Source organism: Hylobates moloch, unplaced genomic scaffold, assembly GCF_009828535.3.
Source record: "Hylobates moloch isolate HMO894 unplaced genomic scaffold, HMol_V3 SCAFFOLD_22, whole genome shotgun sequence".
Classification (NCBI taxonomy): domain Eukaryota; kingdom Metazoa; phylum Chordata; class Mammalia; order Primates; family Hylobatidae; genus Hylobates; species Hylobates moloch.
In genome coordinates, this window is record NW_026652297.1 from 34,751,544 (window position 1) to 34,761,570 (window position 10,027).

Sequence of the window (10,027 nt, forward strand, 5' to 3'; positions counted from 1 at the left end):
CCACTTTGCATAATGTGTTCACCAAAATTACAGCTTCACGTACGTAACTTCCAGTCTCTTTGCCCATACAGGTATTTCCAAAACCAACTTAAATCTCATCTCAATTAAGCCTTTCCAGTCACCCGAGCTGAAGATACCTCCTCTTCCACTGAGCTTCTCAGAAAAAGAAAAAAGAAATGAAGCAAAAAAAAAAAAAAGGTACCGCCAGGTGCAATGGCTCATGCCTGTAATCCCAGCATTTTGGGAGGCCAAGGCAGGAGGATCACTTGAGCCCAGCAGTTCAAGACCAACCTGGGCAACGAGGTAAGACGTTGTCCATGTAAAAAATAAACAAATATTTAAAAACGAAAAGGCACTAATTTAAAAACCTCTGTCTCCTACCATAACCTCTTTCCTTTGACATCACTTTCTCCATTTCCTCCCACATTTCTTTGACCTCATCAACATCCCAAAAACAGTGACATTTCTACTTTTTTTTACCCAGCACATTCCTTCTCATCAAGCTGCAATTCCATAGTCTAGCAATGCATTTGCTGTCTTACAAATACCTTCAGCTCCTTGACCTTCTCCTTCCAAAGCAGAACCTGAACTCTGCACAGATCCAATATCCGCCTTAACCTCCTCTATGCCTTGAACTTGAAACATTAGTTATTACTGGAGAAAAACACCCATTTAGGCAGAATGGTAACAGGTCAAATTAATAGTGACCAACCTCAAATTTGCACTCAACCATACCCAGAAATTTTCTTAAATTTCCTCTACTAAACCCTTCTCCCATTCTCCATGAGGATTTCGTAACTCTCCACTCCACTAAAACTCTGACTTCCTGTTCCATGTAGCTTCAATTGATCATTCTTCACACTTCATGAAGAATACAGAACCCATCAAGTACCAAATCATCCCTCGTATTTTTAACCACCAGTTCTCCATTTGCAACTACAGTCTTCTTTTTCTTTCTATTACATAGAAATGCCTTTCCCATAATGAAAGTCATACTTCTCCATCTCTGCTCTTTTCACTCAGGGCCTTGCCGCACACCAAGGTGTGAATATGGTGATCTGGGGGTTTTCTTTTAACTTTTACATAAGTGATTATGGGCCAGGCGTGGTGGCTCATGCCTGTAATCCCAGCACTTTGGGAGGCTGAGGTGGGAGGATCACTTGAGTCCAGGAGTTTGAGACCAGCCTGGGCAACAAAGTGAGACCCCCATCTCTAAAAATAAATAAATACAATAATAATAAAGAAAAGAAGCTACCATGGATTACCTACATAATTTTTAAGGAAGAAATTAAGAGGGAAGTGTAATCCATTGTCATCAGAAGGTTCTGGCATCCTTGGAGAGGCTCTAACACTACATTGTCATTTCGGGTCAACATTCAGCCACCAATTCGGTTTTGGGGTAGGAATAGAAACTAAATTCTGCAGCTGGGCGCAGTGGCTCACACCTATAATCCCAGCACCTTGGGAGGCCAAGGCAGGCAGATCATGAGGTCAGAAGATCGAGACCATCCTGGCCAACATGGTGAAACCCCGTCTCTACTAAAAATACAAAAATGAGCCAGGTGTGGTGGCACATGCCTGTAGTCCCAGCTACTCAGGAGGCTGGGGCAGGGGAATTTCTTGAACCCGGGAGGCGGAGGTTGCGGTGAGCCAAGATCACGCCATTGCACTCCAGCCTGGCAACGGAGCAAGACTCTGTCTCAAAAAAAAAAAAATTCTGCCCACCAGAGAAACTGAGTAAACAAGTCTCATAAGGATCATAGGAAGTGCTACAGAATGTGGTAACTATCTCTTGTAAAATAACAGGCCATGTATCTCAAGCCTCTCCCATAGCCGACTTAATTGTTGCTAATTTTCTAATGTACCTAAATCACAAAAGTGAAATCAGAGGGATTACCTAATGAGTGATCTGTTCAAAGAGGAGTGAATTCAAAAGGCATCAGCAGCATTGGAGAGCCTCCGGTGTGGGGAAGGCTCACCTCCGCAGGGCCACTTTTTCTTGTCAGTAAATCACACAGTCAAATTACAGGAGAAAGTGACAGGAATTCGGCTAAATTCCAACTCCCGGCCTCAGAAGGTTATTCATCAACCCTGCAGCAGCAGCTCTCTGTCTGGCAGGGGAGGTTTCCTCTAATTATGTATCGCTCCCTGCGGGCCACCCGGCAGGACCTTTATTTTCTTCACAGTTATTAATCAGCTATCCAGTGTTAACAAGAAGATCAGATCCAGAAGTATGCAAATCCACCCTCAATTCTTTCTCCTAATCACTCAGCAGGCCACCTTAGGAGCTCGCTAATGAGCTGACCATCTAAAAGCCTCCTGCTAACTACCAAGTCTCCTATTCTTAATGATTACTTCCAAAATGGGATATTTTTGTTTCAAATACATAGGCCTATTCAATACCCTGAAATATATAACTTTTCAGCAATTTTCTGGCAAAACTTATGTAAATTAGGCAATGCTAAAACTGACTAAATTATAATAAAACCCAAGAAATGTCCAATGGGAAATTCAAATTCAACACCTGGGGACCTTCCTAACCCCAGAGACCGAGTCCCAATCTTTGTTACTTTTTTTTTTTTTGAGCAGCGTCGCACTCTGTCGCCCAGGCTGGAGTGCAGTGGGGTGATATTGGCTCACTGCAACCTTGCTGATACCACTCCAATGACTGGAGGAACACCAGGGTCCTCGGTCTCATGCTGGTTTAGATAAAACAAAACAGACACACGTGGAGTGGTTCTAAGGATCGAAAAGTTTCATAGGCAAGAAACAAGGAAGAAGAAAACAGCTCCCCTGTATAGAGACAGAGGGAGGAGTATTCAAACAAAGAAAACTCCGTGTGCGGCGGAAAAGTGGCTGCTTATATGAGGAGGCCGGAGGAGGTGGTGTCTGATTTCCATAGGGCCCACTAGGTGTGTCATTTACGTAACCCAAGAAAAACCTGGCCTCCCACCTTAGCCCCGTAACATGATGTTCTGAACACATGGTGTTATCTGGAGGTGGCCATGACAATTGCTACACCTGGTGACAAGGAAAAGACGGCAGGAATCGCCATACTGAGTGAACCCAGTTTCTAATGGCCGACATTTGCATATTAAAGCTTGCTGGCCCAACCCTTCAAGCCACCATTTCTGTTAGAAAAGAGATAGTTCAGGGATTGTTTCTTATTACAGGAAAATTTCCACCGAAAACCTTTACCCTTACTATCTGCCTAAAAATTATTTCTTAATAACTCCTGTATCTTCGCCTCCTGGGTTCAAGTGATTCATTCTCCTGCCTCAGCCTCCTGAGTAGCTGAGATTACAGGTGGCCACCACCATGCCTGGCTAATTTTTGTATTTTTAGTAGAGACGGGGTTTCAACCATGTTGGCCAAGCTGGTCTCGAACTCCTGACCTCAGGTGATCCTCCTGCCTCAGCCTCCCACAGTGCTGACAGGTGTGAGCCACTGCACCCAGCCCCAATCTGTGTTTCTATTATCAAAGTCTCATCCTTTGAATGTGTCTTCCTCTAACAACTTCAAAACAGCATCCCTGTTCTGAAGTATTACATTGAGCCTTACAAAACTACCAATCTAATAATTTTTTATCTACAAACATGGCGATTTTGTGGTTCAACTTAATATACTGGCCCACAGAGGCTTTTGGAAAGAGATTGAGTTTTTTAAAGCATACAAATAAAGAATTATAATAATAACTGTAATAACTAACATTATTGAATCATTCATTTAATCCTCACAACATTTAACACTCTCATTTCACAGATGTGAAAAATGAGCATAAAGAAGTTGAGTAAGGCCAGGCACAGTGGCTCATGCCTGTAATCCCAGAGGCCAAGGTGAGAGGATCGCTTGAGGCCAAGAGTTCAAGACCAGCCTGGGCAACATAGTGAGATGTCTCTATAAAAACTTTTTTTTTTTTTAACTTTTTAATAATTAGTGCACTCCTGTAGTACCATCTACTTGGGAAGCTGAGTAGGGGATCACTTGAGCCTGGGAGACTGAGGCTGCAATGAGCCAAGAATGCACTCCTGCACTTCAGCCTCAGTGACAGAGCAAGACCCTGTCTCCAAAAAAAAAAAAAAAAAAGTTGAGTACTCTTCTCAAGGTCACAGACTGGCAAAGGCTAGATTCAACACAGGCTTCTCTGATACACAGGCATTAACCACTGTGCTATATTTCCCGAAAAGTTTCTGTTGATAATGAAGGGACTCCCTCTGACCCCATATACTTTTCTAGGCATTGAAACTTTTACTTCTTCCACTGAGATCCCATAAGAGATAAAGTTACACATAGGCACTAAGGGTGAGTCTACTGTAAGCAAAACAAGTATTGTGTGGGTGCACACATAGGCACATGCAGCATGCTCCTGTGGAAGTGTGTGCCATGTATGGAAATTAGGCTATGACCGTATGGTATGGACAACGACCTTTGATAGATTAGAATACTGAAGATTTCTAATTTTATGAACAGGACAGACTCAATATTTTGAAAACCCTCCCACCATTAACAAAGAGGAATGTCAGATATAACATCCATTTGAATGCATAGCAACCAGCTGTGGTGGCTCATGCCTGTAATCTCGGCATTTAGAGGGGCTTAGGCAGGTGAATCACTTGAGGTCAGTAGTTCGAGACCAGCTTGGCCAATATGGTGAGACCCCATCTCTACTAAAACTACAAAAATTAGCCAGGCATGGTGGTGCATGCCTGTAATCCCAGCTAATTGGGAAGCTGAGGCAAGAGAATCGCTTGAACCTGGGAGGCAGACGTTGCAGTGAGCCAAGATTGTACCACTGCACTCCAGCCTGGGTGACAGAGTGAGACTCTGTGGAAAAAAAAAAGTAAAAACATATTAATGCATAGTTAAGCTTACAAGAAAGTAAGAGAAATCCCCAGAGCTCAGCAATGAAGATTTGGTTTCTGAAAACCAGAGCATTATGCGAGTGAGCTGATGTGGCAACTAACCTCGATTGGTCGGGTTTATCTCCATCTTGACGAATGTTAGGAATTTGGTTTTAACATGCACACAATGATAAAGTAAAAGTAAAAGAGACTTGAGACTGCCAAGTAGGAAGCTGAAGTAAGACCCACCCATCCTCCCTCCCCTGACTCCACTACAGCACAGGAAGAGTGGACTAGAAAAATATCTCTCTACCAGCATAACGAAATGACGTAGAAGTTTGTCTCTTCTGGCCTACCTAGACTCTGAATAGAAAAAAAAAAAAAAAAATTGAGTTTCCTCATTGGAAAGTCAATTATGGGTCAATGCCATGTGAGGGCCCAGGAACCCCCAAGCCAAAAAATTAACACATAAATAGATCCTAGGATGGCTACATCACTGGAGCACCTGGCAGAAGAAAACCACACAGGAGGGACACACTCACCACTATTCCTACAAATAGAGCCCTGCTGAAGATGAACTCATAACATACAATCACACAACTCAGTACTTAATAATCCATCATGAGCAAGAGCCAGCAGAAGTAACAAGCATGTAACAAAGTTCATTAGACTCTCAGAGCTTCAGGTTGCTAAATAATCAAATGAAGATGATAAAACAATTAAAGACATAAAGGAGAAAAGTAGACATAGAAGACCGTGTAGAAAGGAAAAAAAAAGTCTGAAATGAAAAATGGAATCACTGAAACAGAAAACCCATTTAGTCAAATTTGGCATCAGCTTAGACACAGCTGAAAAGGGAAGAGTAGACTATGATAGGGCTCAGGAAATTGCCCAGAATGCAAAAGAAATAAAACACGGAAAGGGTTCAAGAGAGTTTAAGAGACACAGAAGAGAGAATGAGAAGATAAATATATATCTAATTGGAATTCCTGCAGAAACAAAGAGATGTGAGAGAGGTAATATTCAAAGAACAAATGGCTGAGAATTTTCTAGAATTAATGAAAAACATGAATCCTCAGATTCAGGAAGTATATACAAAAAGTACCAAGCAGGAAATACAGAAATAAATCTGTACCTTGTCACATTATAATAAACAGCAAAACACCAAGACAACAAGAAAATTTTAAACACCAAAAAAAAAGTAGATTACCTACAAAGGAATGACAAACAGCAGACTTAACAACAACAGAAACCAAAAACACAATATCTTCAAAGTGAAAAATTATAATTATCATCTAGGATTCTCTGCAGATAAAGAAGATAAACTATCACTAAAGAATGAGGGCAAACTAAAGACATTTTAAAGCAAACAAAGAATAAGAGAGTTGACGTCTGTCAAACTTTGGCTGAGAGGAATCCTAAAAGACATAATTTAGGAAGAAGGAGAAGAGGGCTGAGTGCAATGTCTCATGCCTATAATCCCAGCACCTTGAGAAGCCAGGGCAGGAGGATTGCTTGAGGCCAGGAGTTCCAGACCAGCCTGGGCAACACAGCAAGACCCTGTCTCTACAAAAATATTTAAAAATTACCCTGGCATGGCAGCATGCACCTGTAGTCCCAGCTACTCAGGAGGCTGAGATGGGAGGATGGCTTCAGCCCAGGAATTCCGGGCTATAGTGAGCCATGATCACGCCACTGAACTCCAATTTGGGCACCAGAGAGAGATCCTGTCTCTAAAATGCGAGGGAACAGAGAGAGAGGGAGGGAGGGAGGGAGGGAGGCCAGAGGAAAGGAATAAGATGCAAATGTGTCAAATGTGGGTAAATTTAAGTAAGCATTGGTCATATAAAACAATAAAAAGTAACAAATTTGTGGAAGAAACAAAACATTGTGAAACTAGAATATTAGCTATGAATAACCTATTATGGGGACTGTTTCAAGAATAAAGATTATTTTCTAGTTCTAGAGGAGGCTGGTGATGCTGATCAATTTCAGACTTTCTTAAATCAAGATGCAAGTTAAATGTAAGAAATAGAAATTGAATGCATGATGTCGTTAGTTAAAAAGAAAAATGTGAGTTTAAAAAAACACACTTAAATCAAGACAAAAAAAAGGAGCAAAGAAAAAGCATAGTAAATAGAAAGCACAAAAGAGGGCAGGAAGAAATCTAAACATGTAAGTAATTGCAATAAATGCAAATGGATAAAATTCATTATTAATAGAGCATCAGCCTTTCAAAATGCATGTATGGCTGGGTATGGTGGCTCACGCCTGTAATCCCAGCACTTTGGGAGGCCAAGGTGGGTCAATCACTTGAGGTCAGGAATTCGAGACCAGCCTAGACAACATGGTGAAACTCCATCTCTACTACTACTACTATGTGTATATACATATATATATCTTCAAAAATTTGCATGCCATCCTTCCACAGGCACCATGCTAATCTTCTCTGTATCATTCCAATTTTTAGTATATGTGCTGCCAAAGCAATCACAACAATAGAAATTTATTTCTCAGAGTTCTAGAGGCTGGGAAGTCCAAGATCACAGTGCCAGCCAACTTGATTCCTGGTGAGGGTGCTCCTGCTGGTTTGCAGACAGCTGTAAAGCTCTGGTGTCTCTTCCTCTTCTTATAAGGACATCAGCCCTATTGGATTGGGGCCCCATTCTTATGACCTCATCTAATCTTATTACCTCCTCATAGGCACTGTCTCCAAGCATAGTCACACTGAAGGACAGAGCTTTAACATATGAATTTGAGGGGAGAAATAATTCGAGCCATGCCAGACCCCCTATTCTGGAGGCAGAGAATGTTCCTAGTTTAGGGCCTAGTTTTACATCCTGGGAATGGTTTCCTAATCCATTATTCCTCACAGTTCTGGGCTTCTTCTGGCTCTTTCTCCAAGAGTTCCTATCTACACAACTGCTTGGTAGAGTGCAATATCTAGTAAGGTGGAAGGTGCCTATAGCCTGTGAGCCATAAATTTCAATTCTAGGAAGTAGGCCCACAAGTTACTAACGTTGTGACCTTGAGCAAATAACCTCTCTCTGTGACTTAACTTCCTTCTGTGCCTCAGTTTCCCATCTTTAAAATGGAGAAATAATATTGAGTTCCTCATAGTCCTATTATGAGAATTAAATCAATCGGTACTTGTCAAGTGTTTAGAACAGTGCCTGGCAGTTAATATGCACTATTTTTGAAATAATCTCAACATAGGTCTATTTATTTTTTAAAATACTATCCAACAGTAAGAGAATAAATACAATAATTGGGTTAAAGCCATAGAGAAATATTATGAAGCAGTTGAAAGGAATGACCCAGAGGAATGAACATAACTTTATAAACTTATGTAAAGTTGTAATATATTCAAACTATTCTTCACATAATTGTGCATTTGTCTGTAATTAAAATTTGTTAATATTCATGGGAATGATGAACTCCAAAATTAGAATAGTGGTTACCTCTGGGAAAAGAAAGAAACTAATGAGATTGGGGAGTGATACACAGTGCCTACAACTATACCTAGTGACTTAGATTCTTCAAAAATAGGGATCTGATATGGCTGGGCATGGTGGCTCACATCTGTAATCCCAGCACTTTGGGAGGCCAAGGCGAGCGGGTCACTTGAGGTCAGGAGTTCGAGACCAGCCTGGCCAACATTATGAAACCCGTCTCTACTAAAAATGCAAAACTTAGCCGGGCATGGTGGCACACGCCTGTAATCCCAGCTACTTGGGAGTCTCAGGCAGGAGAATCACTTGAACCCAGGAGGCAGAGGTAGCAGTGAACCAAGATCACACCACTGCACTCCAGCCTGGGTGATAAGAGCGAGACTCCGTCTCAAAAAATAAAATAAATAAAACAAGAATAGGGATCTGATATGGCTGGGCACAGTGGCTCACACCTGTGCTTCCTCCAAATTATGACCCTGTAAGGCTCTGTTTTAGGATAAGCACAGGAGGAAGAGCAGAACACAGAAAGGAAGTTATTAAAGATGCCTTCCTGTGGTATACTGAGTGTCCATGTGAAGGATATCAAAATCCCAGCACTTTGGGAGGCCAAGGCGGGTCAATCACTTGAGGTCAGGAATTCGAGACCAGCCTAGACAACATGGTGAAACTCCATCTCTACTAAAAATACAAAAGTTAGCTGGAGTGGTGGCTTGCCTGCAATCCCAGCTATTCTAGAGGCTGAGGCACGAGAATTGCTTGAGCTCGGGAGGTGGAGGTTGCAAAAACTCTGTCTCAAAAAAAAAAAAAATAGGAATCTGAAATAGCTATAAGATAGCAGGATATTTGATATACTGTTCTCCATGCTCTTCTCATATTTGATGTATTTTGTAACAAATTTGAAAATTGATAAGTATTCACAAGAAAATATATAATTGAGCACTGAGGCTGAATTTCCTGTTTTGGTCTCTGCAGATGCCTGACACACAGAAGAGAGCACTTGGAGTCCAGATGACCCACCCTTGTTCCACTCTTTCCAAAATTTCCATCGTAACTGATGTCACTAGGTCAAGAAAACATCCCAGCAACTGAGCTGGGGAGGAAATTGAAAAGAATGTACTTAAGGGAGGTGGATATAGTGTAAAGTAGGACAGAGATTCTCAACCCTGTTTCCTCTACAGCATACCCGAGAAATGAAAGTCACATCTGCAACTTACTCCCAAGAGTAAGCAGGTATGTTTTTAAAGAGCTAAGATTAGCTAGGCCAGGCGCGGTGGCTCACGCCTGTAATCCCAGCACTTTGGGAAGCGAAGGCGGGTGGATCACGGGGTCAGGAGATTAAGACCATCCTGGCTAACACGGTGAAACCCTGTCTCTACTAAAAATACAAAGAATTAGCCAGTCGTGGTGGCGGGCGCCTGTAGCCCCAGCTACTCAGGAGGCTGAGGCAGGAGAATGGCGTCAATCCGGGAGGCGGAGCTTGCAGTGAGCCGAGGTTGCGCCACTGCACTCCAGTGTGGGCGACAGAGCAAGACTACGTCTCATAAAAAAAAAAAAAAAAAATAAGCTAAGATTAGCTATGGGTTATGCACCGCGTCATCATCTGCTGTCTACCAGCTATAAGTCCACCTCTTTCTCTTCCTCATATCAGGAGGGAACAAAACCCCTGACCTAAGGTTTGAAAACAGTAAGTCATTGATGTTGGACATCTGACCTCCTGACCAAACTAGACCAGGG

General features: G+C 42.0%; 1 long non-coding RNA gene and 1 other non-coding gene across 2 annotated transcripts; one reads left to right on the forward strand and one right to left on the reverse strand.

Annotated features, from left to right (window-relative positions):
- Positions 1–236: 236 nt before the first annotated feature.
- On the forward strand, positions 237–9,517 carry LOC131382266 (uncharacterized). Its single transcript, XR_009211575.1, has 3 exons — positions 237–303; positions 3,763–3,836; positions 9,266–9,517. It is a non-coding gene; the product is annotated as an uncharacterized LOC131382266 (long non-coding RNA).
- Positions 7,228–7,335, reverse strand: LOC116462208 (U6 spliceosomal RNA). Its single transcript, XR_004246296.1, has one exon. It is a non-coding gene; the product is annotated as a U6 spliceosomal RNA (small nuclear RNA).
- Positions 9,518–10,027: the final 510 nt, after the last annotated feature.